We start from the raw sequence: 26,749 nt of genomic DNA on the forward strand, positions 1-26,749 counted from the left end.
TGCTGCATTGTTGAGACTTTGTTCCATCTAAAGGAAAGCCTTAGTGAGGGACAGTCACTGTGGAGCGGAACTTGAGACAGGCTTTTTTCTGAGAAGGCTCCTCGCTTGTCTTTAGGGGTGGAAACAGAAGCCGGCTGGAAAAACACAAAATAGGAAACCTTCGCTTAGATTTCAGTCAGTTGCTAGAGTTTAGAGCCCTAAGGAGGGATTTCTCAGCATAATTTCTGAACCGAATAGAAGAATCATTCTAAAATATAGCTTACTTGGAAGTAACTGCCAATATGAAATGTTCACATTTGGAACTTGTGTTAAAAAGTCCTACTCATGGCCAGGCGGTGGTGGCGCACAGCTGTAATCCCAGCACTCGGGAGGCAGAGGCAGGTGGATCTCTGTGAGTTCGAGACTAGCCTGGTCTACAGATCTAGTCCAGGACAGGCTCCAAAGCTACAGAGAAACCCTGTCTCGAAAAACAAACAAACAAAACAACAAACAAACAACAAAAAAAAAGGCCTACTCATTTAGAAATCAAAAAGTTGGCATCTGACACCATATTCTGTGCACTCAAAGCTTTTAGATGTATAGGTTTGCAGAGCAAACAAATGGCAAATGGGATCGTAGGGTCTTTCTAAAGGGAGTAAGCAAACATCTGTGTCTCAACTAGACACATGAATATGTATGGCCTATATCGTCATTTTCTGAAATCAAACACTATCCTACATTCTTTACCTAGATGAGCTGATCTGCATAAAAGTACTGAGAGACAGGCAGCTTTCTGTTTCACAGATGAGAAGTTTCAAGTGATTGATTTGCCAAACATTAGCTGTTTTCTCTGACCTTGGATTCTGCTTGATATTTAAATATTTGGTTTGTCATCATCAGCAACCAGGGAAATTCTGCCATTTGCCCACATGGGCAAAATGCTGTGGTCCCACGTCTCCCAGAGATACAGATGGAATAGTGTATTCTTGTCACACTGTGACCCAGAGCCTGGAGACTGACTTCCACAATCTTTTCCCTATTCTTCCATGATCTCTACTTTGCAACTTTTCCTTAAAGGTGCACTATAAATTTTGTTTGGTAGAAGCTAAAATAGTTGGTTAGGGGGAAATTCCTAATCATTAGTGAATACCTTGTGTATTGTTAGAGTTCAGAAAATAAGAGAAACTCTTGTTCTATTACCAAATGTCATTACTATTTACTTCTTGGAAATGACAGTCTTTTTAGGATAGGCTGTCTAACAGGGCTGTTTCTGTATTTCAGCCCCATACACTCATTGCTGCCTACAGTCACCTTCCCCACTTTCTCATGGAAAACCATTTTTAATGTAATTTCTGAAATCTTTCTCAAATGCTCTAGCACCATCCTTCATGTTTTGTCACAGCCATTAAATGTTTGTCTGTTTTTCTTAGACTGTGAGTTTCTCAGAAAAATCTAAAATTCTTGAACCATTAAGAACCATTATTAAAAACCAAGGCAATGAAGAGACAAAGGTGTCAGATGCAGACGTGACTCTGCATGTGTTTTTGAGCTGGAATTCATTTTTGGTGAAACATCTAGATAGCAACAGAGAAATCAGAAATAGTGAGTTTTTCATTTGAATTTGTTCACTCATAAAGGCTCTGCTTTATTTTGAAGATGTCCTTCCTTCCTTCCTTCCTTCCTTCCTTCCTTCCTTCCTTCCTTCCTTCCTCCCTTCTCCCTTCTCCCTTCTCCCTTCCTCCCTCTCTCCCTCCCCCTTCCCTTCTTTCCTTCCTTCCTTTCTTCTTTAATTTTCCCCTTTCATTCTTGACAGTCTCTCTGTGTAGACCAGACTGGCCCGGAACTCACAAACACCCACCTGTTTCTGCTTCCTCAGTGCTAGGATTAAAAGTGTGTGCCACCATGCCCCACAGTTGATAGTCACCGATTTTAAAGCAAGATCTCTGACTTTACAGGGCTCTGCATTGAGTTTAGAGACAGAACAAGGCCCTGTAAAGCCAGGGGCTGAGAATAAAGGCCTCAGCTGTGTCACTCAGTATGCAGAGGCTGGAGGCCCTGGCCCCTTGCTTTGGTTCTACTCTGGTTTCCCATGAAATCTTCTAATTCTTGCCTGAGTAGCTGCATCTTTGTCCTTGCCTAGCATGTTTCTAATGTAGAAGTTCTAATCCCCCCATATCCTCAGCAAAGAATATTGTATATATAATATTATATATAATTATATATAATATATAAGTATATTTAATATATATGCAGAGAGAGAGAGAGAGAGAGAGAGAGAGAGAGAGAGAGAGAGAGAGAGTCTCTTTATTGGCTGTCTTGGAACTTGCTCTGTAGACCAAGCTGGCCTTGAACTCAGAGATCTGCCTGCCTCTGCCTTCCAAGTGCTGGGATTAAAGATGTGGAATTACGCCCAGCAGTGATAGCAAAGATACCTAACTATTCTATTTCTTCTGTATTTCAGCCCTCAGAAAAAAAAGGAAGGAAAAGTATGCATGCCCACATAATTTAATTGTGGACATTTGTGTATTCTGTGACAGCTGTACCTGTTTTCAAAAATTTAAGACACAAATTAAGGTATCTCAAGCACTTCTGTGAGCTCCAGCAGCCTGTGTTCTGTTGGTGCACACACTGGGAGCTGTAATCCTAGGTCAGTGCCCTGTGTTTCTGACCTGGATTTATGCTTCTCCTTGGTCTTGATCTCTTCATTCCAGACACCATCCCCACATTTGCAGTACTTCTCTGAATAGTTTCTGATGGCTTCCTATGTGTTGCAAGCTTTACTTTTCCAGCTTTTACTCTCGTTCACTTCCCCAGCACACACACTTTTACCCTGGGTTTTATTTGTTCCTTGGTTAAACCTCTGAGATAAATATTAAATGAATATTTAAATTACCCTTGCCCTTATCCTCAAGGTGTGTTTCTAGAGTCACTGGATCCATGACTACGGGCTTCTCTAGTTTCCTCACGAGAAACCTGACAACGTGCCTTCTGCTGTCCAGTAGATTTCTGGAATGAAGGTGACTAGCTGAGGATGGAATACTGTGAAGGCGTCAACAACCTATTGTAGTAACAAATTACCTCGTGTAAAAATGAATACTCTCTAGATGAGCTTTCCAGCTTCCCCCCTTCCTCTCTGCTCCTGTCCTTTCCCCTCTTCCCCTTCTCCTTGCCCTTCCCTCCTCTTTCTCTCTTTCTGGCTCTCTTGTATCCCAGGCTGACCTCAAACTTGCTACATATCCAAGATCCTGGAACTTCTGATCCTTCTCTATCTCCCAAGTCCTGGGGTTTCAGGGCTGCAGCGCCAAGGGCAGCTCATGCAGGCTGGGATTGCACCTGGTGCTTCATGTGTGCTGGACAACTGCTTTACCAACTGAGCACTTCCTAAGCCCCGTTCTTATTTACTTCCACCAGCGTTTTGTTTTCAGACCAATTTAAGTGACTCTTGTCGAGCATCAAGGTGCAGGCTAAAGAAATGAAAATGAAACCCCCGACCCCTGTGTGTGTGTCTTGACATAGGGTCTCATTCTGTATCTCAGGCTGGCCCAAGCTTTGTAATTCTCCTGCCTCAGCCTCCTGGAATTGCAGATTTGGGCCATCACATCTGATTTGAGAAAATCCTAGTAGCTTAACAGAAACTGTATTACCTAGAAAAGTTGAGAGGAAAAGTTTTTGTGGAAAGGAAGATGGTTCTGGATATTATAAAAAATAAACATGAGAAATAAAAAAGTCATACTTAAATATTTTTATGATTTTAAATAAAAATGAAGTGTTATTTGTGCATTACATGGTGATCCCCATAGAAAATTTTGACCTTTACAAGAGAAGATATTAATTCTGTCGAATGAGAATAAGACCACTACCACAATTTTGAGCCAAATTTGAAGCAAGTTTTAATTAAACACTGGCTAGGACAATGGACTCTGGACAGGTCCATTCCTGGATTCCCAGAAAATGGCCATGTGTCACATTTGTTTTTAAAGATTTATTTATTTTTTATGTATACAGTGAGTGCTCAGCTTGCAGGCCAGAAGAGAGCACCAGATCTCTCATTGTAGATGGTTGTGAGCCACCATGTGGTTGCTGGGAATTGAACTCAGGACCTCTGGAAGAACAGCCGGTGCTCTTAACCACTGAGCCATCTCTCCAGGTCCATGTGTGCAGAGGCTTAAAAAGACAAACCCATAAGGCCACAGTATTTCCCATCAGGTCCAATCAGGGGCAAGCATACATCCTGATGCACTTCCTGTCTGCGTGCCTCCTGCCCACATGTGATCAAGCACATCAGTGCAGTTGTGTCAACCAAACTTGTTTAGGGGAGTGAAAACATGTGACTTGTTGTCTCCCATAAACAACAGCCTCCAACATTCCAGGAACTGTCTGGCTTTGGGCAAGAGGCTTGTGGTTGGAGGCGTTTTTGTTTCATGGATCTCTTAGACACAGTAACTAAAACGTAAAACTTTGGCTCTCACAAAGGATTAGAGGGAGGGTTTTGTGCCAATGTGAAGAATGAGTTTTGTCTTCAACTATGAGAATTTTCTTTGGAGGTGGAGGTTTTGCCTTTACTTTTCTCACATATGTTGGGCTGTTGAGTGCCCTTGTGTAAGCAAACACATAAGCATACATCCTGAACGGTCTCATTTACATGACATGAGTGTGTGCACATGTGTCCTGCATTGGGAAGTGAGTGCTCTGTGTGTCCCATGCTGTGAGTGGAGTCCACCAGGCTTAGCTACTGCAGACAATACCTGTTTTTGTAACATCCTCCCTCTGTAGATAAGGGTTTGACTCCTTCTCCTCCTTGTCCTTGGTTTTTGAGACAGGCTTTCTCTTTGAGTCTACTTGTTCTGTTTCTCTAGGAAATGTGAGCGCCCCCCGACTGGCGGTGCTACTGGAAGCTGTGGAACTTTAGGAAGTGGAACCTGGCTGGAGGAAGTAGGGTGCTCCGGGACATCCTTGAAGGTCACACTTCTTCCCAGTTTGTGTCTCCTCCCTCTGCTTCTTGATGTTCTTCTCGGGTTCATGGAGTCCAGCAGCCATGGAACCCTCAGAAGCTGTGAGCTGAAAGCTTTCTTCATGCTGAGTCTTTCCGTACCAGGATTTAGTTGCAGTCACGAGGAAACAATATCTTGTACAGTATACGTTCTGCTGTGTACTTTCCGTTTTCCTGTCCTGGAAAAAGAGGAAAAGAAGGGAACACTGACTTGTGTTTTCCTTTCCAACTTGGTCATTTCCTAGAACCATCTCTAGGTCAGGATAAGAATCAGGCAGAGCTTTCAATGCTCCCCCACTCTCAGAGATGTCTCCAGGAAGAAAGACTTGAGGGACACGGTGTCTTGCTTACTTGTATTTTTTTTTTTTTTTTTTTGCTGTCATAATAAAAACCATAGACTTAGTGGCTTAGATGTTTGTTCATTTTATTTCCTTGTTGCAAAAGTCAGAAATCTGGGGCAATGTGTCTCAGAGGGCTGAAAACAAGAGGTTGACAGGATTGTGTTATTCTCTGGTTGCTCTAGGGGAGAATTCCTCTTCTTGTTCACTGGAGTCATTGTTAGAACCCTGTTCCCCCCAGTTCAATGTGCTGCCCATTTCCTTTCTGGACAGCAGCTGCATGCAGTCCAAAGCTGTCAGAGAATGCACACACTCCTTGTGAAGATGCCTAACTTAACATTAGTGCAGCCATGACAGGCTGCAGACTGACAATACTGGGACTAGGTCTCACACATTACAATAACCAGGAAAAGCCACAAACTGTACCCTGCAGAAGAGCAATCAGAATTGAGACAAAAAAGTACTAGATGCTCCAGAACATTAAGGCTAGCCTACATCACTTGTATGTAAGTTGCCAATTTCCTTGCAGCAATGCCAGTAGCAATGTCTGTTTGACAAGACTCTGTGCCATACTCCTACCCAATCAGGAGTTCAAATCCCATCTGAATCTGGAATCCATTCCACCACCACCCCCAATCCTTTACTCCTTAAAATCCCTGCCATAACTTGCAATAAAGGCTCTTTGCTTTTGTATATGTACTTAGACTCCTGGTAGTCTCTGGGGGGCTCATGATGTGGGCATAACACTTGCTATTGATCTCTCTTCTCTAACTTTGAAGCCAGCAACAGGAGATACTTATTCCTCCATCTTACACTTTTTTGTTTTTATTTTTGAGACAGGGTCTCATTATGTGGGTCCTGGATATACTGGAACTAACCACATAGACCAGGCTGCCCTTGAATTCATGGAGATCTACCTGCCTCTGCCTCCTGAGTGCTGGGATTAAAAGTGTGTGGCACTAGATGGAAGAATACAGCAACTCATGATTCCACTGAAATGTTGCTAGGGAAGAATCAGTAGTGCAAAGAGCTACCGGGTTGGCTACTGAAGTTAGCCCTCATCTCTGTTCTTCCCTTCTGCTGTAGTAAAAGTTTTGGTGAAACACATGACTACCCAACTAGGAGTGTTGTTTCTCAGATCCCCTTGCAGCCAAGCTTCTGGACAGCATTGGCTTGCCCTGGTAAGCTTGCTCCTGATAACTGGGAGGGAGGTTGAGGCACCCAGCTGTGTGGGCTTCAGGCTACATTCTGGGTTCCCTGTTCACAAACTGTTGGCAGTGGCGACTTCTTGACTTGACTCATGAAACTCTTCTGTTAGCAATGAGCTTCACTCCCTCCTAATCTCCTAGTCAGACCCTGGAAGAAGAAGTTCAGACACTTTGCTCCAAATACCGGGATGGCATTTTCAGTGAGTTTCCCCTGACACCCAGACAACACAATGGGAAATGCTGCCTAGTTTGTATTTCCTCATTATAATGATGGGAAACCAAACTTTTAGTGTGGCAGGCGGCAGAGCCTAACTACAGAGTCAAACAGTTATGTTTACTACAGTGTGGTGCAGAGAAAGAATGGTAATGAGAACGTTCTGGAGTAAAATCCATGGCCGGCACCCTGAGGATCCGCTTTTCACAGGAGAAGGAAGAGCTTGAGATCTGCCTTGGAGAAGCCCAAAGGCCACAAAACCCACCATGATGTCCTTGCCGATTAGCTTGGGGAAGGAGCAGAATGCCCAGCTCCACTGTTACTGCTAATTTAAGCAGTGCCTATAAATCACACCTTGAGCAGTTTAGTTTGGACAGCAAACAGGCAGGGTAGTAATGTCTGAATCTGCTTGGAACGTCCTGTTTGGCCAGTAAAAGACTGACAGGCCTGGCAGATGACTCAGTGGCTAAGAGTGAATTCTGGAGAGATGGCTCAGTGGTTAAGAGCACTGACTGTTTTTCCCGAGGTCCCGTGTTCAATTCCCAGCACCCACATGGCAGCTCAAACAACTGCGTGTAGCTTCAGTTCCAGGGGACCCAACACCCTCACACAGACATATATGTAGGCAAGACACCAGTGCACATAAATTAAAAAAAAAAAAAAGAGTTGATACTTTTGCAGAGGATGAATTTCATCTTCCAGCACTGATGTCAGGTAGCTCACAACTGCCTGTAATTTCAGATATGGAGAATCCAACTCTCTCTTCTGGACTCTGTGAGCAACTGCCCTCATGTGCACATATAAACAAAATTAGAATAATAATAATAAAATTAGAAAGGATAGGAAATAAATCCTATGAAAGTTCAGACCCTACCTCTGATGTTTCAAGGTGTCCAGGGGCCTGAGGCACAGAAGGAAATCCTTTCTACTCACAATACACCACAGAGAAATATGGCATGTGACAGACCTCCTTGGGTTCTGATGAGAACATAGACCACATTTGGGCACATTGCACCAAGCTATGACAACCCATAATACTCCTGCCTGAGTGAACCCCGAGATGAGGACAAACCACAGCATCTGAGGCAGCCCGTCCAACGTCACTGGATGTGCACAAGCAGCAAAGGTGTCGCTTGGGGACCGCCAAAGTACAGAGAAAGCACTGCTGGTTGTGGAAGAAGCCCACACTGTCACTATTCATCATTGGGAAAGCTGCTCTTAGCTCACAGCTGGTCCTGATAGAAGTGAAACATCACACCTGGGGACAGTAAGTGACTGGGCAGCCTGAACCACCACCAAAACCAGCAGTTGTCACTAAACCGTAACACTGGGCACACTCACCAACATTCCATGATAAAACAAGCAGCAATTAGACAACCCCGGCAGCACCAGGAAGCATTCTTTTTTATTTTAATATGGAATGCTTCATGAATTTGTGTGTTATCCTTGTGCAGGGGCCATGTTATCTTCTCTGTATCATTCCAGTTTTAGTATATGTGCTGTTGAAGTGAGAACCGGAATGTACTCTTAAACACACAAGCAAGTATGTAGACTTGTGTCTTGTCAGGAGTTGATACAGATTCAGAAATACTCCAGCTTAAAATATCAGCCACCACAGGCTTTTTACGTACAAGTTGGAGGAGAAAGCAACAGCTGAAGAACATGCACCATAGCTGTTCCAACCCTCCAGGTCAACTGCTTCAGGAACGCAGAACCCCCGAGGATGCATGGTTATTTGTGATATGGTGGCTCTCCATCCCTGTGCAGCTCCAGGTCACATGGCTGCAGTGTCCCCTAACATCCTGCTCTCCCTTGAAAGATTGCACTTTCCCGTGCCCTTTGCAGTGGGGACTGTGCCCTGTGCTTCAGGCCATGGGATCTGAGGTGAATGCAGGTGTAACTTCCAGGCTAAAGTATTTCCTCGCGGGTGTGTGTATTCAAACCTATGTCAGGGTTTGAATCGGAAATGCCAGTTTGGAATGTTTGACCCTCGCTGGTGATGCTGTTGGTTGGGAACCTGGGGAGCCTGTGGGAAAAAGAGCCTCCCTGGTAGAAATAGGTCATAAGCGAGGGCCTCTGCAGGTTATACCTGCTGCTGGTCTCTGCCCTGTACCCTGGTGTCTCCACCACATACTTCTGATGCCATCAGTTAAGCTGTTCTGCCATGCCTCCTGTGCCCTGATGGATGGGAACACTCAGAACCACGAACCAAGTCTTTCTTCCCTGGAGTCAATTCTTTCAGGCTTTGTGGTCACAGCAATGTAAAAACCTGACGGGTCCTCCCAGCACTCTCTTCCCTGACTCCAGGAAGCCACACTAACTGAACAGTGGTTCTGCACTGAAAGCAGCCAAGCCCTGACATTTCCTTCACATAATATAGAGGAAAGAATTTATTTTATTTTTTAGGTGTGTGGGTGCGTTGTATGCAGGAATGTCTATGTCTCACATGTGTGCCTGCTGCCCATGGAGGACAGAAGAAGAGGGCATTGGATTCCCTGAAACTGCAGTTAGGAATGGATATGAGCTGCCATGTGGTTACTGGGAGCAAACCCAGGTCCTCTGGAAGAGCAGTCAGTGTTAACTACCATCTCCCCAGCCCTGGAGGAAAGAACTAAAAGGCCAGGAAGAGAGGGGCACGGGAGTGGATTTTTCATGTATTGCTAACCTAGGTGTCAAGTTCTGACTTTATTTCTCCAAATAGGGCCCGAGAAAAGCATTGGTAAAAGAAGTGCTTTGGCCCTCACACTGCTTTAGAGGCCATTTCCTGTGATTTTGGCCGCTACTGGAGAGCAGGGTAATGAGTATAGGCTCTCCAGTCATGGAGAGCAGGGTAATGAGTGTAGGCTCTCTAATCATGGAGAGCAGTGTAGCGAGTGTAGGCTCTCCAATCATGGAGAGCAGTGTAGTGAGTCCATGGAGGGACTATTTACAAAAGCTGTCAGCAAGGAACACAGAAACCATTTGGGATAGTTGTGTAATGTGTCACTAGAATATGGAGTTAGACAGGCTGTGTGCAAAGCCATCTGAAGACAGGCTATGTGCAAAGCCATCTGGAGACAGGCTGTGTGCAAGGCCATCTGGAGACAGGCTGTGTGCAAAACCATCTGAACTGAGAGTGTTGACCTGTGCCCAGACACACTCACCAGTGGAGTGGAAAAGGGTCATTGTCTGGTCTTTTCCACCCATCTGTGCTCTCTGCTGGTAAGATCTAGTAGAATCCAGAGGACAAGGGAACCTGCTGATGGGCCTGGAGCATGGGAGAGTAGAGAAAAGGTGGGTTTGACATATCAAATGGAAGAAACTCGAGCCAGCACAGCAAAGCCAGGAGTATTAGAAGTTCCTTAACCTCCAATATTCTGACTCCCCACCACTTCCATTACCGGCTAACTTCTTTAAGTCTACTATTATGGGGAGGAATGAACTAGAAATCAAATGTTTGGGACAGAATTCTGCCTACATTTATACTACACAGTATTGTTTACGTTTATTCCACACCTGTATAAATATCAATGGTTTACATTTTACTTGCTAGTGTCTCCTGAAATTGCTTGATGCACCACCATCCTCACTCCCATTTTGCTAGAGAGAATATGATCTGTTACAATTTTTTAATATGCCCTCATTTGCACGTGACTACTGAACCAACCTGATGCAGATTTGACCCAATTATTTCAGCCATCTTCACACTTGCTTCTCATCACATACGGCTTCACTGAACGGAATGACGGAATGGCCATAGACACGGATAAGAGGAACTTGCCTCCATGTATCATAAATATATGGCTCAGCTTTGCATAGTTGGTCACTTTACATGGAAATGTCGGCCTCAGAAACCAGTTAAAAATCACTAGACAGGTGCTGCTGACCCATTCAAATGTGAATTTCCAGCTGCATTGTCACTGGCATTTAAAAAAAAAAAGTGTGATACAATGTGACAGGTGTCCTGAAATCAGAGCTGTGTGTCTCTGGAAAGAGCAAATGTGTGAGAATATCTAGATCTGAAGTTTACAGTAACTCTGAGTCAACTGCATTGGCTATGAGGTGAGAGCCACGTCTGTGCCTCATGTTTCTATGGAAGAAGTGAAGCAAGGCAGAGAGAGAGCAAATTTAACCTTGGCAATTAGTAGACTTTTGTGCAAGAATAAGTAATACCCAGGAAATCTTGATGGTCTAGTTTCTTTCCAATAATAGTTCATCTTTAATATTTCCAATAATGAGCTCTTGTTATATTATTACATATTGTATCATTTATATATTGCCTTTATTCAGGATGTACAGAATTTCAACTTTAGGAAGAGATTGTAGGGTTTTTTTTTTTAAAGATTATTTTAAGGTTGAAAAATTTAATGTTTTCTTTTGTGTATGTATACTAAATCCTACAGCTAGTATAGATTTTGCTTTTCATTACAAATTAATTTATAGGGCTGGGTAGATAGCCCAGCAGGTAAAGGGTAAAGGGCTTGCTGTGCAAATTCAAGGACCCAAGTTCAGATCTCTAATCATACATAAAGACGAATGTGTTAGCATGTGCCTGTAATCCCAGATTTCTTGTGGTGAGATGAGAGAACAGACAGGAGACTGCAGAAGCTCCAGGACCAGGTGGCCTGGCATTCGGGGTATACAGAACAAGAAGCTCTTCCTCAGAACGGTGGGTGGCAGGACTGGAGAGGTGGCTCAGGAGTTAAAAGCATCAGCTGCTCTTGCAGAGGACCAGGTTCAGTTCCCAACACTCCTGTCAGGCAGGCTGATGGTCTGAAACTCCAGATCCAGGGCATCAATGTCCTCTTAGTGGTCTCCTTGGGCACTGTACCCACATACACAAACACACACATGTGCACATACTAAAAATAATTTTTTTGAATGCCAAATGCCATTTATTGAAGGAGGGAGGAGGTCTTAAATACAAGCTTACAGCACAATGGGAGAACCCCAGAGGGCAGAAGTTTGCTTCCAAAGTTTTACAGTCTTGCATCTAAGCTGTTAATGCCCAATATGCAGGATACACAGACAAGGAACTTCCCTTAAGCATTCAGGAGGGTGAAATCTGGCAGGGAATTAGCATAGGGAGATATCAAGGTCAAAGTCAGCAAGCAAGGCAACAGTTACCCAAAATGGGGGCCAGGGCCCTACAGGTACCCCCGTTTTGCTAAAAAATGAGCTTCTGACTTAGGTTGCGTGGGACGTCAGCAGGTCACCTTACCTGTCATGGAGACACCTGTCCAGGCCACACAGGTGTTCTGTCTTTGGTTGGTGAGCGCCCCCTAGGCATTACCTGTCTCTGAATACTCATTATCATACAGGCTCAATCGTGTGTGAGAGCTGCAGAGTTAACTGCTGCCAAAGATCTCTAAGTGGCGCTGGGCTTGCAATCTGTGTGTTCGACACAGAAAAGACCAACAGAAGTCTTAACCCACCCATAGCCAGTAGGCTAAAGGCAGCTGAGCCATTCCCTTCCTTAACGAGCCTTACTGCAAATTGGAGACCTTGTAAGATGGTATCCAAAAAAGCAAATGGACTTGAGTTTGTAAATTTATAACTTTCAAAGCCAATTGAAATGTATATAACTATTGATTTAAATTTGTCATGCCCAATAGAATGAAAAATTAGTTAACTGTGGTAGCTACTTTTGCTGCTGGGTCTCCACTGTGCTAGCTGTAGTAACCAGTTATGAAATGGCAGTTCCAGAAACAGTAGTAGGGCTGGTCATCACTGTTATAACAGCAACAATGGCAGCAGTGATGTCAAATTCTCTTCTGGAGTTTGTGGGCATCCACTGACATGGACATAACTCCAGGAACATGAACCGCCAAGGCCCATTTTTCTTGATCCCAGCATGACTTAAGCTGGCAGCTCTGCAAAAGAACAACTAAGAACCATAAAGAAAAAACAGGCAGCTCACAAGGAGCAGAACTAATGGTCTCATAATGGCTACATTCAGGCTTACAAATTTTAAGGTATCTTCAAAGGGGGCTAAATGAATTTCAGGAGGCCAAAAAATGTTGCACAGAACCACTCATGAGAAGTAGGTACTACTCCAGCTTGAATAGGACGGTGAAAATAAAATTGCTTAGCTGGCATGCTACTGTTAATAAATGGAGGTCAGTGATCTTCACTGTTATCATTAATCTCCAAGGTGTCTGGGTGACAAATTCTCATACATACTTGAAAAAGCAGTTGCCATACATTACCTTCTGGAGAATCCAACTGCATGGCTGCAGTTCCTAGGCTTACATTAATGCTTGCCAAAGCTGGCCATATTAGGCTTTCAATCCCCATTGGCATCGGAAGGGGAGAGTTTTTCACAAAGGTCCAATAGATCTCTGCCATGTTGGGTTTCATATGCAGCCACAGGGCACACACAGCACTCAGAAACCCAATGAGGAATCTCATTGTCCTGAGGAAAGACGTAAGTAGAACCCTGGGCCCACACCAACACCAGATGGAGTCTCCTCCAAGTGTCAGCAGAAAGATCCTTCTATTGCTCCAGAAGGTGATATTCAACAGGAGCCCTTCAGTGCTTATCTGTAGTGGATACTCCAGCAGAATCCACTGATAAAAAATTTAAAATATATAAAACAAGGGAAAGAATAGAATGTGGAGTGGAATGATGAGCCCCTAGTTTCCCCTTTTTGCTTTTGAAAAATATGTTTGGGTTTTTTTAATAGTTCAAATTTTTCTTTTCTTTTTTAATTTTTTAGATTAATTAATTTATTTTTCTATTATCAGCTTGATACAGTATAAATTCTTATCTTAATAGTGTAATGTTTCATTGAGGGTTGCTCAGTAATTGAGTAAAACCAAATCTTATTATAAGTTACAGTCATCCTAGGGTCCCACATGCCATATGTATAGCCTCCATGGTTCTGTGGGTTGCTGTAGTTGGAGTTTTCCTGCCTGGTCCACAGTCTAGGACATTTTCCTGACTGGCCCACAGTCTAGGACAAATCTCTCTTACCCGCCAGTACCACAGTCACTCAGACCCAACCATATAAACACACAGAGACTTATATTGCTTACAAACTGTATGGCTGTGGCAGGCTTCTTGTCATCTACTTCTTCTATCTTAAATTAACCTGGTTCTGTTAGTCTATACTTTACCACATGGCTTGTGGCTTACCGGTGTCTTTACATGTTGCTTCTCATGGCAGTGGCGGCAGTGTCTCTCCCCAGCCTTCTACTTCCCAGAATTCTCTTCTCTCTTGTCCTGCCTATACTTCCTGCCTGGTCACTGGCCAATCAGAACTTTATTTACACAGAGTGATATCCACAGCACTTCCCCTTTTCTTTTTTTTTTTTTAAAGGATGGTTTTAACTTTTACATAGTAAAATTACATATAACAAAATTATCAAGCAAGAATTACAGTTACAATATTAAAGAAGATATCCTATCTATCTTATATTTGTGAGTCTAAGGTTTTATATCTAACTTATATTTTATCATAACTGAGGAAATTATAACTATCTAGTCTTCAACCACATCAAAGACCTCAGAAGGATATAATATTACCTGAGAAATGGGAGAAGGATGCAAGCAACTTTCGGGAGTCTTGCAGGGTAGACAGAGACAGCTGGCAGCCTGGACAGTCACCTAATGTTCCTTTGTAAAGTTGGGACATTTGTCTGCAGCCCACAGGGCTAGAGTCTCTCGGTCACTTCTCTCAGTGTCCTGTAGAATTTCTGGCAGTTTCCTCTGCAAAGCAGGAACCTGAAGGACCATTTTGTCAAGCAAAGTTCAGTGGTCACTTTTCTATGTCCAGTTGATCAAGCAGTCCAGGCAAGAACAGTTTCTTGCCCAAATGGCTATTTTTGCCAACGTGAAGATAAACTCCATATGAAGTGTCTTCAATGCCCATCCTCCTCTCTGAAGTAAATCGGTGCTGCCAGGAGCAGACATGTCTCACTGTCCAGAAAGTCTAAATTTTAAAAATATTTTAAATGCCATATTCTGTAGACCTTTGAAGTGTTTGAGGATTACCTGTCTATCTGAAATATCTCTCTGTATATCTAGAAGACTTAACTAACATGGCAAGAGTATGATTATCATAGATGACTAATTATTAATCTACTTTTAATTATCCATTTCAATTTAAAATGAGCTGTACAAACATAATACCTTAAACAAGAGTAGAAATATACACATAGTATAACAAAATTAACTTTAAGTTTGTATCAATAGACTAAAATCTATACCAATGTAAAACATTTTAAATGAGTTGTTGCTGTTTAGAAGTAAGTTCATTAATCTACCCTTTCATCCTATCATATCTATTTTTATCTTTAGAAAGAGATTGCATTTATAATCAACCTGTTTTAAATAAAATAGTGGTTTTTCTCTGTCCCACACCAGAGGGCTCTTTTGATTTGGGACACAAGAATCTCTTAACCTTTTCTTTTAGAAATATGTCTGGGTTTAGAGAAGGAGTGAGCCAATTCCATCTCCAAAGCCAGCTGGGAATTTGGGCGTAGTTTCTCTTACTGCTTCCTGCTGGAGGGGGCGCTGTATCTTATGGGGACACAAAGAAAATTTTAGGATTATGGAGTAGTCCATTAGGGTAAACCTCTGAGCCAGTTGCCTTGAAACCATTCTGGATGTCAGATCATCTGGGCCATGGTGTCATTGGAGACCTTTCAGGGGGTCTTGGCTGATCAAACCTGATGTATCTTAATCTGGAACAAATCCACAGCCTTGGGCTTTCTGTGGAAACAAAAGCAGAGACTCCTTTCCAAAGCAACATATCCTTATATCCAAATTTTGAAGTCAAGGTACCTTTAAAATTTATATATTTGTTTAACTCAACAGCTTTTACGATCAAATCTTTTTCTGCAGTTAAAAATCCCAAAGACAACATAAACCAGATTCTCTGTGTAATATCCATCTTTGTAAGACTGAAACATGGCTGTGGCTGCCGGCTCCACCCACCTCAGCTTCCCAACATGGCTGTGGTACATTTTTACCGCCAGCTCTGGGTCTGGAGCCATGTGTACCATCAACTATCAGAAGCAGTTCTATCAAAGCAGCGCATAGCCCAGAAACTTTTTTTTTTTTTTTTTAAACTCGCAAAGGCTAAATCTACCACGCAGCAGAGTAAAGTGCCCCTTGTAGATTCTTCATTCCTGCCACACTGCAGGTCAGACACACACTCCAGGAACCCGCCAGGAACCCGCCAGGAACCCGCCATAGTAGCTCAAACCAGCAGGCTGCCACTAACTTGAGAGAGACAACTAGGAAGCTGTTTTTAGCTTCATTTAGAATCTTTTTTCTCAGGTTTTAGGTGGAAACTCTTGCAAACACGTTGGGTGCCATTTGTAGTTGGAGTTTTCCTGCCTGGCCCACAGTCTAGGACAAATCTCTCTTACCCGCCAGTCCCACAATCACTCAGACCCAACCATGTAAACACACAGAGACTTATATTGCTTACAAACTGTATGGCCGTGGCAGGCTTCTTGTCATCTACTTCTTCTATCTTAAATTAACCTGTTTCTGTTAGTCTATACTTTGCCACATGGCTTGTGGCTTACCGGTGTCTTTACATGTTGCTTCTCATGGCAGTGGCGGCAGTGTCTCTCCCCAGCCTTCTACTTCCCAGAATTCTCTTCTCTCTTGTCCCGCCTATACTTCCTGCCTGGCCACTGGCCAATCAGAACTTTATTTACACAGAGCTATATCCACAGCTGGTTGCAGTCTGATTGTTCTTTGCTTTCTATCTAGAATCCACTTATGAGTGAGTACATACCATGTTTGTCCTTCTGGGTTTGGGTTACCACACTCAGGATGATATTTTCTAGTTCCATCCATTTGCCTACAAATTTCATGCTGTCATTGTTTTTCTCTTCTGAGTAGTACTCCATTGTGTATATGTACCACATTTTCTTAATCCATTCTTCAGTTGACGGGCATCTAGGTTGTTTCCAGGTTCTGGCTATTACAAATAATGCTGCTATGAACATAGCTGAGCATGTATCTTTGTGGTATGGTTGAACATTCCTTGGGTATATGCCCAAGAGTGGTATGGCTGGGTCTTGAGGTAGTTTCCCAGTTTTCTGAGAAACTGCCATACTGACTTCCACAGTGGTTGTACAAGATTGCATTCCCACCAACAGTGGAGTAGTGTTCCCTTTGCTCCACATCCTCTCCAACATTGACTGTCATTAGTGTTTTTGATCATAGCCATTCTGATAGGTGTAAGGTGGTATCTCAGAGTCGTTTTGATTTGCATTTCTCTGATGATTAAGCATGTTGATCATTTCTTTAAATGTCTTTCAGCCATTTGTGATTCTTGTTTTGTGAATTCTCTGTTTAGGTCTTTAGCCCATTTTTAAATTGGATTGTTCGGTATTTTGATGTCTAATTTTTTGAGTTCTTTATATACTATGGAGATCAATCCTCTGTCAGATTTGGGGTTGGTGAAAATCTTTTCGCATTCTGTAGGCTGTCTTTTTGTCTTATTGACCATGTCTTTTGCCCAGCAAAAGCTTCTCAGTTTCAAGAGGTCCCATTTATTAACTGTTGTGCTCAGTGTCTGTGCTATTGGTGTTATATTTAGGAAGTGATCTCTGGTGCCAATGCATTCAAGAGTACTTCCTACTTTCTCTTCTATTAAGTTTAGTGTGACAGGATTTATATTGAGGTCTTTGATCCACTTGGACTTGAGTTTTGTGCATGGTGACACATATGGATCTATTTGTAACCTTTTACATATTGACATCCAGTTATGTCAGCACCATTTGTTGAGGATACTTTCTTTTTTCCATTGTATTGTTTTGGCTTCTTTGTCAAAAATCAGGTGTTCATATGTGTGTGGATTAATGTCAGGGTCTTCAGTTTGATTCCATTGGTCCATATGTTGTTTTTTATACCAGTACCAGGATGTTTTTATTACTATAGCTCTATAGTAGAGCTTGAGGTCAGGGATAGTGATGCCTCCAGAGGTTGCTTTATCGTACAGAGTTTTTTAGCAATCCTGGGTCTTTTGTTTTTCCATATGAAGTTGAGTATTGTTCTTTCCAAGTCTGTGAAGAATTGTGTTGGGATTTTGATGGAGATTGCATTGAATCTGTAGATTGCTTTTGGTAAGATTGTCATTTTTACTATGTTAATCCTACCTATCCATGAGCATGGGAGATCCTTCCATTTTCTGATATCTTCTTCAATTTCTTTCTTTAGAGATTTAAAGTTCTTATCCAAACAGTCCTTCACTTGTTTAGTTAGTGTTATCCCAAGGTATTTTATATTATTTGTGGCTATTGTAAAGGGTGATGTTTCTCTGACTTCTTTCTCAGCCCTTTTATCATTTGTGTATAAGAGGACGACTGATTTTTTTTTAGTTGATCTTGTATCCTGCCACTTTACTGAAGGAGTTTATCAGCTTTAGGAGTTCCCTGGTAGAATTTTTGGGGCCACTTATGAATACGATCATATCATCTGCAAATACTGAAAGTTTGACTTCTTCCTTTCCAATTTGTATCCCTTTGATCTCTTTTTGTTGTCTTATTGCTCTAGCTAGAACTACTAGTACTATATTGAATAAATATGGGGAGAGTGGACAGCTTTGTCTTGTTCCTGATTTTAGTGGTATCGGTTTGATTTTCTCTCCGTTTAATTTGATGGTGTCTGTTGGCTTGCTGTAAATTGCATTTATTATGTTTAGGAATGTCCCTTGTATTCCTGATCTCTCTAAGACCTTTATCATGAAGGGGTGTTGGATTTTGTCAAAGGCTTTTTCAGCATCTAATGAGATGATCATGTGGTTTTTTTTCTTTCAGTTTGTTTATATGGTGTATTACATTGACATATTTTCATATGTTGAACAATCCTTGCAACCCTGGGATGAAACCTACTGGGTCATGAAGGATACTTTTTTTTTAATGAATTCTTGGATTTGGTTTGCCAATATTTTGTTGAGTATTTTTGCATCAATGTTCATGAGGGAGATTGGTCTGTAATTCTCTTTCTTTGTTGCATCTTTGTTTGGTTTGGGTATCAGGGTAATTGTGGCTTCATAAAAAGAGTTAGGTAGTGTTCCTTCTGTTTCTATTGTGTGGAATAATTTGGAGAGTATTGGTATTAGTTCTTCTTTGAAAGTCTGGTAGAATTCTGCACTGAAACCATCTGGTCCTGGGCTTTTTTTGGTTGGGAGACTTTTGATGACTGTTTGTATTTGTTTAGGAGTTATTGGTCTATTTAAATGGTTTCTCTGGCCTTGATTTAACTTTGGTATGTGGTATCTATCCAGAAAATTGTCCATTTCTTTGAGATTTTCCAATTTTGTGGAGTACAGGTTTTTGAAGTATGACCTGATGATTCTCTGGATTTCCTTGTTGTCTGTTGTTATGTCTCCCTTTTCATTTCTGATTTTATTAATTTGGGTGCTCTCTCTTTGCCTTTTGGTTAATTTGGCTAGGGGTTTGTCTGTCTTGTTGATTTTTTCAAAGAACCAACTCTTTGTTTCATTGAATTTTTGTATTGTTCTCTTGGTTTCTATTTTGTTGATTTCAGCCCTCAATTTGATTATTTTCTGGCGTCTATTTCTCCTGGGTGAGTTTGTTTCTTTTTGTTCTAGAGCTTTTAGTTGTGCTGTTAATTCATTGGTATGAGATTTCTCCATCTTCTTTATGTGTGCATTTAGAGCCATGAATTTTCATCTTAGTATTGCTTTCATAGTGTCCCATAAGTTTAGGTATGTTGTACTTTCATTTTCATTGAATTCTAGGAAATCTTTAATTTCTTTCTTTCTTTCTTCCTTGACCCATTGATGTTTCAGGTGAGCATTATTCAGTTTCCATGAGACTGTAGGCTTTCTATAATTTTTATTGTTGAAATCTAACTTTAAGGCATGGTGGTCTGATAAGATACAGGAGGTTATTCCAATGTTTTCATATCTGTTGAGATTTGTTTTGTGACCATGCATGTGGTCAATTTTTGAGAAGGTTCCATGGGGTGCTCAGAAGAAGGTATATTCTTTTGTGTTACGATGGAATGTTCTGTAGATATCTATTAAGTCCATTTGAGTCATAACATCTGTTAGGTCCTTTATTTCTTTGTTAAGTTTCAGTCTGGTAGATCTGTCTTTTGGTGAGAGTGATGTGTTGGAATCTCCCACTACTAATGTGTGGGGTGATGTGCGATTTAAGCTTTAGTATGTTTCTTTTATGAATGTGGGTGCCTTAGTATTTGAGGCATAAATGTTCAGGATCGAGACTTCATCTTGGTGTATTTTTCCTGTGATAAGTAAGTATTGTCCATCCTGATCTCTTTTGATTGATTTTAGTTTGAAGTCTATTTTATTAGATATTAGGATAGCTATACCAGCTTGTTTCTTAGGTCCATTTGCTTGGAAAGCCTTTTCCCAGCCCTTTACTCTGAGGTAGTGTCTGTCTTTGAAGTTAAGGTGTATTTCTTGTATGCAGCAGAAGGATGGATCCTGTTTTCTTATCCATTCTGTTAGTCTGTGTCTTTTTATAGGTGAATTGAGACCATTGATATTGATGGATATTAATGACCAGTGATTGTTAATTCCTGTTATTTTTGTGGTTGTGTTGTGTTGTCCTTCTTTGGTGTTTGTTGGTGTGGGATTTTCTATTGCCTGAGTTTTCATGGGTGTGTTTAGCTTCTTTAGGTTGGATTTTTCCTTCTAGTGCTTTCTGTAGGGCTGGGTTTGTGGACAGGTATTGTTTAAATCTGGTTTTATCATGGAATATTTTGTTCACTCCATCTATGGTGATTGAGAGTTTTGCTGGTTATAATAGTCTGGGTTGGCATCAGTGGTCTCTTAGTGTCTGCATAACATTTGTCCAGGACCTTCTAGCTTTCACAGTCTCTATTGAGAAGTCTGGTGTTATTCTGATGGGTTTGCCTTTATATGTTACTTGGTCTTTTTCCTTTGTGGCTCTTAATATTTTTTTCTTTGTTCTGTATATTTAGTGTTTTGATTATTATGTGGTGAGGGGACTTTTTTTTTGGATCTGGCCTTTTTGGTGTTCTGTAAACTTCTTGTATCTTCATAGGTATTTCTTTATTTAGGTTAGGAAAGATTTCTTCTATGATTTTGTTGAATATATTTTCTGTGCCTTTGAGTTGGTATTCTTCTCCTTCTTTTATCCCTATTATTAGGTTTGGTCTTTTCATGGTCTCCCAAATTTCTTAGACGTTTTGTGCTACGACTTTTTTGTCTTTAGTGTTTTCCTTGACTGATACATCTATTTTCTCTATTGTGTCTTCAATTGTCTGAGATTCTCTGTGCCATCTCTTGCATTCAGTTGGTTACGCTTGTTTCTGTAGTTCCTGTTCGTTTAGTCAGGATTTCTATTTCCAGCATTCCCTCAGTTTGTGTTTTCTTTATTGTCTCAATTTCATTTTTCAGATCTTGGATTGTTTCCTTCCTCTGTTTAATTACTTTTTTTGGCTTTCTTCCAATTTTTTGTTTGTTTTTTCTTCCATTTCTTTAAGGGACTTTTTTATTTCCTCTCTAAGGGAGTTTTTAATTTCTTCTTTAAGGGAATTTTTTATTTCCTCTTTAGGGGAATTTTTTATTTCTTCTTTAAGGGCCTCCATCATCTTCTTAAAGTCATTTTTAGGGTTGATTTCTTCTGATTCTTCTGCCTTGGTATGTTCAGGTCTTGCAGATGTAGAATCCGTAGGTTGTGATGTTGTTATATAGGTCTTCATGTTGTTGCCTGTGTTTTGCACTGGCATCTACTCATCTCTTCCTCTGTTCCTTGCAGGCAGTGGCTGTGTCTGAAGGTGTCTCTCTTGTTCTAATTGTTAGTCTTTGTTCACTAGGATTTCTTTGTTAAATTGGTGCTGTTGGGCTCTGTTTCTTTGGGAGCAGCTTAGTCAAATCAGTGTTAGTGTGTTCTGTCTCTGGGAGCAGTTGTTCTTAGTTGGTATAGGGTGTGTTTATGGTTTCAGTGGTTGTTAGGTTTGTAGGGGTTAGGTTTTTTGTTTGTTTTTTGTTTTTGTTTTTTGGTGGTAGAGAACAGGGGAAGGTAGCTGTCTGGTCGCTGGGACTCTGATGGGTAGGGCCTAGGAGCTAGAGACCTGATCTGCCAGTCTGGAGATGGGAGCTTACCCATTCTCAGTTGGTGAAGTGTATACTTATGATTCTGGTGATCTGGTTCAGTGGCTGGGTGGTGCCTTCTTTTGTGTTCTCAGGTCAGGTTTTGCTCATTCATCAACTCCTCAGCTGCTCTTGTTTCCTCAGACTGCAAACTGTAGGTTTCTGAATCCTCTCCCAGATGGATTTCAGCTGGGCAGGGTAGTCTCAGCAACACCTCCAAGTTGTTGGGTTTCTCAGAATCGGCAGCTGGGCCCTGGGTTGGCCTCAGACAGTGTTCAGATCTGTTCTGGTCTCGTCCCATACAGATGGCTCCTTCCCCGGGTGTTGGGATTAAAGGCGTTCCTGTTCCAGGCTCTTGATTAGGAGCTTGTTTTCACTAAGTCCTCAGAGGGCTCAGTTTCTGGTCTTTATTACAACTGTGTCTTGGCTGCCACCTGCTCAGCCTGCCTCTAAAAATAATTTTTTAAAAAGGTGGATGGCGTCACCAAGGATGTACTCTGACATGCACATGCATGCACCTACACTCCGAAACAGGAGTACAGAGCACACACAGATCTGCACATGCTTGAACTCATAGGCAGATACAGACAGGGGTACAAATCACACACAAACATCACTGACATATACAAAAGATAGACAATAGTTGATAACTTCACAGTTTGTTGTTGTTGTTGGATTTTGCTCTTTGCTATTTTGGGGGACCTGCCACCCAGCTCCTAAATAAATTATACACAGAGGCTTATTCTTAATTATAAATGCTGGCCTTAGCTTGGCTTGTTTCTTGCCAGCTTTCCTTAACTTTAAATTATCCCATCTGTCTTTTGCTTCTGAGCTTCTCTTGTTCTCTTACTTCTGTAAATCTTGCTTACACTGTGGCTTGCTTTGTAGCTGGGTGGCTGGCCCCTGGATTACTCCTCCTTCTCTGGCTACTTCTTCCTCTCCCAGATTTCTCCTTCTATATATTCTCTCTGCCTACCATCCTTGTCTATCCTTTCTCCTGCCTTGCTATTGGCCATTCAGTTCTTTATTACACCATGATGTGTTTTAGACAGGCAAAGCAACACAGATTCACTGAGTTAAACAAATACAACATAAATAAAAATGACACACCTTAAAATACTATTCTACAACATTTCTGCCTTTTTGTCTAATAAAAAGAAAAGTCTTCACTTTAGCATGGTACAACCACATACAACAAAAATGGTTATCAAGTAAAAATTACATTTACAATATTCTGTCCATTTGTAGTTAGCCTATTCAGAGAAAATAATGCATTATCTATCCTATCTTAGTGAATCCAAATTTTTATACCTAATTTACTTTCTATCATAACTAAGAAAAATTGCAACTGTAATTATCTAGTCATGAACTCCATCAAAGACACAGAAGGATGTAATATTAGCTAACAACAGAGACATTTGGCTGCCTGGAGAGTCACCCACAGTTCCTTTGCAATGTTGATGCATACTTCTTCAGCCTTCAGGCCCAAAATATCTGGCAAAATTTTCAGTGAAGCAGGAAATTTAAAGGACTGTTCTGCTTTGTTTTGGGAAAGTTCATCAGTAACTTCCCTCTGTGTCCTGCAAAATGTCTGGCAGACTCTTCTGTGAAGCAGGAATTTTGAAGGACTGCCTTGCCTTGTTTTTGCAAAGTTCAACAGTCTTTTTCCTGTGTGTTCAGCACATCCAGTCTGCACAGTACATTGTCAGCAGTCTAAGCCAAGAACAGTTTCTTTGCCCAGTGGCTAACCTTGCCACAATGAAAGCAAACTCCATAAGGAGTTTCTTCAGTGCCCATCATCTTTGAAGTAAATTGCTGCTGCCAGGAACAGATGTGTCTCATCATGAAAAACCCCAAATTAACAAAACATTTTAAATGTCATATTCTATAAGTCTTTGAAAGATTTGAAGACCATTCTATCTAAATATATCTAAATATATATCTCTACATGATCTGGAAAGTATACCTAATATATCTACAATTTTGATTGTTATAAATGACTAACTACTAGCCTATGTTTCCTGATTATCCTATATAGTTTATAATAACAGCTTTTTTAATAATAAAAACTAGAATTTTACCTTACAATTTTAAATAAACTTCATAGGTACAACACCTTAAACAAGAATAGAAACATATATACAATATGTTGTATCAAAAATAATCAAATTTTTATCAATATACAAAAATCATTTAATAAGAGTAGAAACATATATACAGTGTAACAAAAATAACTTTAAACTTGTATCCATATACTATAATACCCTAAATGATAACAAACATCCATAACTTACCAAATAACCAAAAGTCTCCTACACCCCTCTTGGGAATGTGGATGCTATGTTCTCCAAACTGGTTCCTGCTGTCTGTGGATAAAGTATCTTTAGAGTCCCAGAGAGAAAATTTTGAGATAATGACCAAGTTCTGGGAATAGCAGCAGTAACCTTTGCTGCTAGGTACCACCTGTCAAGTTTTAGGAGGTCTCACCTGATCAAACCTGATCTATATTAACCCATATAAACCCTGTTTCTCCTTTGGAAACACAACTCCAAGGCATTTTTGATTTCCATTTGACAAATATATTTTTTGACTTTTTAAATGTTAAGGCATTCCTAATATACATAGGCTGATTTATTTCAACAGCCCTCTTTCAATTCCAGGTCTCTTTGCAGCTGTCCTTTGCTTTTTCAACAATCAAAAAATTCAAAATCAACACAATAACATATAAGATCCAGACTCCCTGCATATTTTCCATCTTACATGATTTTTCTTTTATATTACTTTTACTCTCTCTTTAAAGACTTTATTATTATTATTATTATTATTACTATTATTATTTATTATTATTTTTAAACTATTCATTTCTTTCTATGACTATACCCTTTTTCTTTTCTTAAGTCTACACACATTGGTAAACACATTGTAACCTGCTTAGAAGTTTTATTTTTTCCATCTGGACCTCTTTTATTGCATATCTTCAGCTTTTTTTGACCATATGAGCAAACCTTTAAACTGCTAACCTACACCTGGATCCTCTGCACATGGTTCTCAGCTGCTCCATCTGCTTCTTGGGTCATGAAAACCAAGCGTGAAACTCACAGACAGTTGGAGGTTTCTCTGACCAGGAATTGCATTCAACCTTCCTAGAGCTCTAGAAGGCCAATGTTTGCATGGTGGCAGGTATTTTTACCTAGTTTTTTTGTTCCTACTTAATGTACTGGCTTCTCAAGGGCTCACTGATGAGCAGAAACTCTTAAAGGAGCTATAGTTTTTTTCCCCCCCAGCTTTCTCAGGCTCTGGAAATATTCAAAGGCCATGTTGGTATGCCAAAATGTTGTTGTTGGTTTTTTACTCTTTGCTCTTTTGGGGGACCTGCCACCAGGCTCCCATATAAATCACACAGAGGCTTATTCTTAATTATAAATGCCTAGCCTTAGCTTATTTATTACCAGCTTTCCTTAACTTTAAATTAGCCCTGTCTACCTTTGCTTCTGAGCTTTTTCTGTTCTCTTATTTCTGTAAATCATACTTACACTGTGGCTTGCTGTGTAGCTTGGTGGCTGGCCCCTAGAGTCCTCCTCCTTCTCTAGCTACTCCTTGCTCTCCCAGATTTCTCCTTCTATTTATCCTCTCTGCCTGCAAGCACTGCCTATTTCTCTCCTGTCTTGCTATCGGCCAGTTCTTTATTAGACCATCAGGTGTTTTAGACAGGCAAAGTAGCACAGCTTCACAGAGTTAAACAAATTCAACATAAACAAAAGTAACACCCCTTAAAATAATATTCTACAACAGTTTCTTGCTGTGGAAGCCTGTCGGTAGAATTTTTTTTTAAAAAATGTATTTGTTTATTTTATGTATATGAGTGCCCTATGAATTTATGCCAGAAGAGGGCACCAGATCTCACTAGAGATGATTGTGAGCTATCATGTGGTTTTCTGGGAATTGAACTCAGGACCTCTGGAAGAGCAGCCAGTGCTCTTAACTGGCAGAGCACAGTGGGAACACCCTGTAGCCCGCAGCCCAAGCTTGCCTTCACGGCCCACTGAAGCAACTCCTCAGACTTCTCAGCAAGCTGTAACAGTCGCTCATGCCAGTTCACTTCCTTAGCTATCCCACATGTGTGCAAAGCCTGATTGCTGATTACTATCTGCTCCTATAGCATTCTGGTGGCACTACTATGCAAGAACCTGACCACTACTGCACACGAGTACTTTCATATTCACTCACCACTGCACACATATGGAGTTCAGAGGACGAATTGTTCTCTCCTCTCATCATGTGGGTTCTGGGCATCAAACTCAGGTCATCAGGTTTGGCAGCAAATGCCTTTCTTGCTGAGCCACCTCACCAGCCCATGCTTGTATTAATTATCAGTTGCTGTTGACACATTACTAAAACTTGGTGGCTTAAGAAATCCTGCACAGTTTTTGTAGGGCAGGTAGCACAGTTTCTGGGCATGGCATGGCTAGATTCTCTGTACTGGCACTATAGGCAGAATTTTCCTGTTCCAACCAGCAGTTCCAAAATAGCCACTCTAGAGACTTAATATTATTTATAAATGCCCATTCAATAGCTCAGGCTTGTTACTAGCTAACTCTTGCACTTAAATTAACCCATATATCTTATCTATGCCTTGCTGGGTGGCTCATGTCTTGTTGCCTCATTTTCTATATGTCCTGCTTCCTCAGTGGCTGGCTGGCATCTCTCCTGACTCTGCCCTTCCTCCTACCAGAGTCCTCTGTGTCTGGCTGTCAGTGTACAGAAGGATTATTCCACAACAGATATTTGATAGGTTATGACCAGGGTATTTGCTAGGACCATGGTCGTGGCTGGGTGTGGACCTCTGCCACCTCCTCTTTTTTTTAGTGACTGGCTTTTCTGAGAGGCATTATACAGTAGAGCCTATGTTGGCCTTTGAAAATCATTATGGTAAAGTGCAAATCGCCTGGACATGGGGGCAGTGG

The 26,749-nt window shown here is 41.2% G+C and overlaps 1 non-coding gene across 1 annotated transcript; it reads right to left on the bottom strand.

The window, feature by feature from the left end:
* Positions 1–8,138: 8,138 nt before the first annotated feature.
* Positions 8,139–8,244, bottom strand: LOC118584894. Its single transcript, XR_004945073.1, has one exon. It is a non-coding gene; the product is annotated as a U6 spliceosomal RNA (small nuclear RNA).
* Positions 8,245–26,749: the final 18,505 nt, after the last annotated feature.

This window comes from Onychomys torridus, chromosome 5, assembly GCF_903995425.1.
Source record: "Onychomys torridus chromosome 5, mOncTor1.1, whole genome shotgun sequence".
Taxonomy (NCBI): domain Eukaryota; kingdom Metazoa; phylum Chordata; class Mammalia; order Rodentia; family Cricetidae; genus Onychomys; species Onychomys torridus.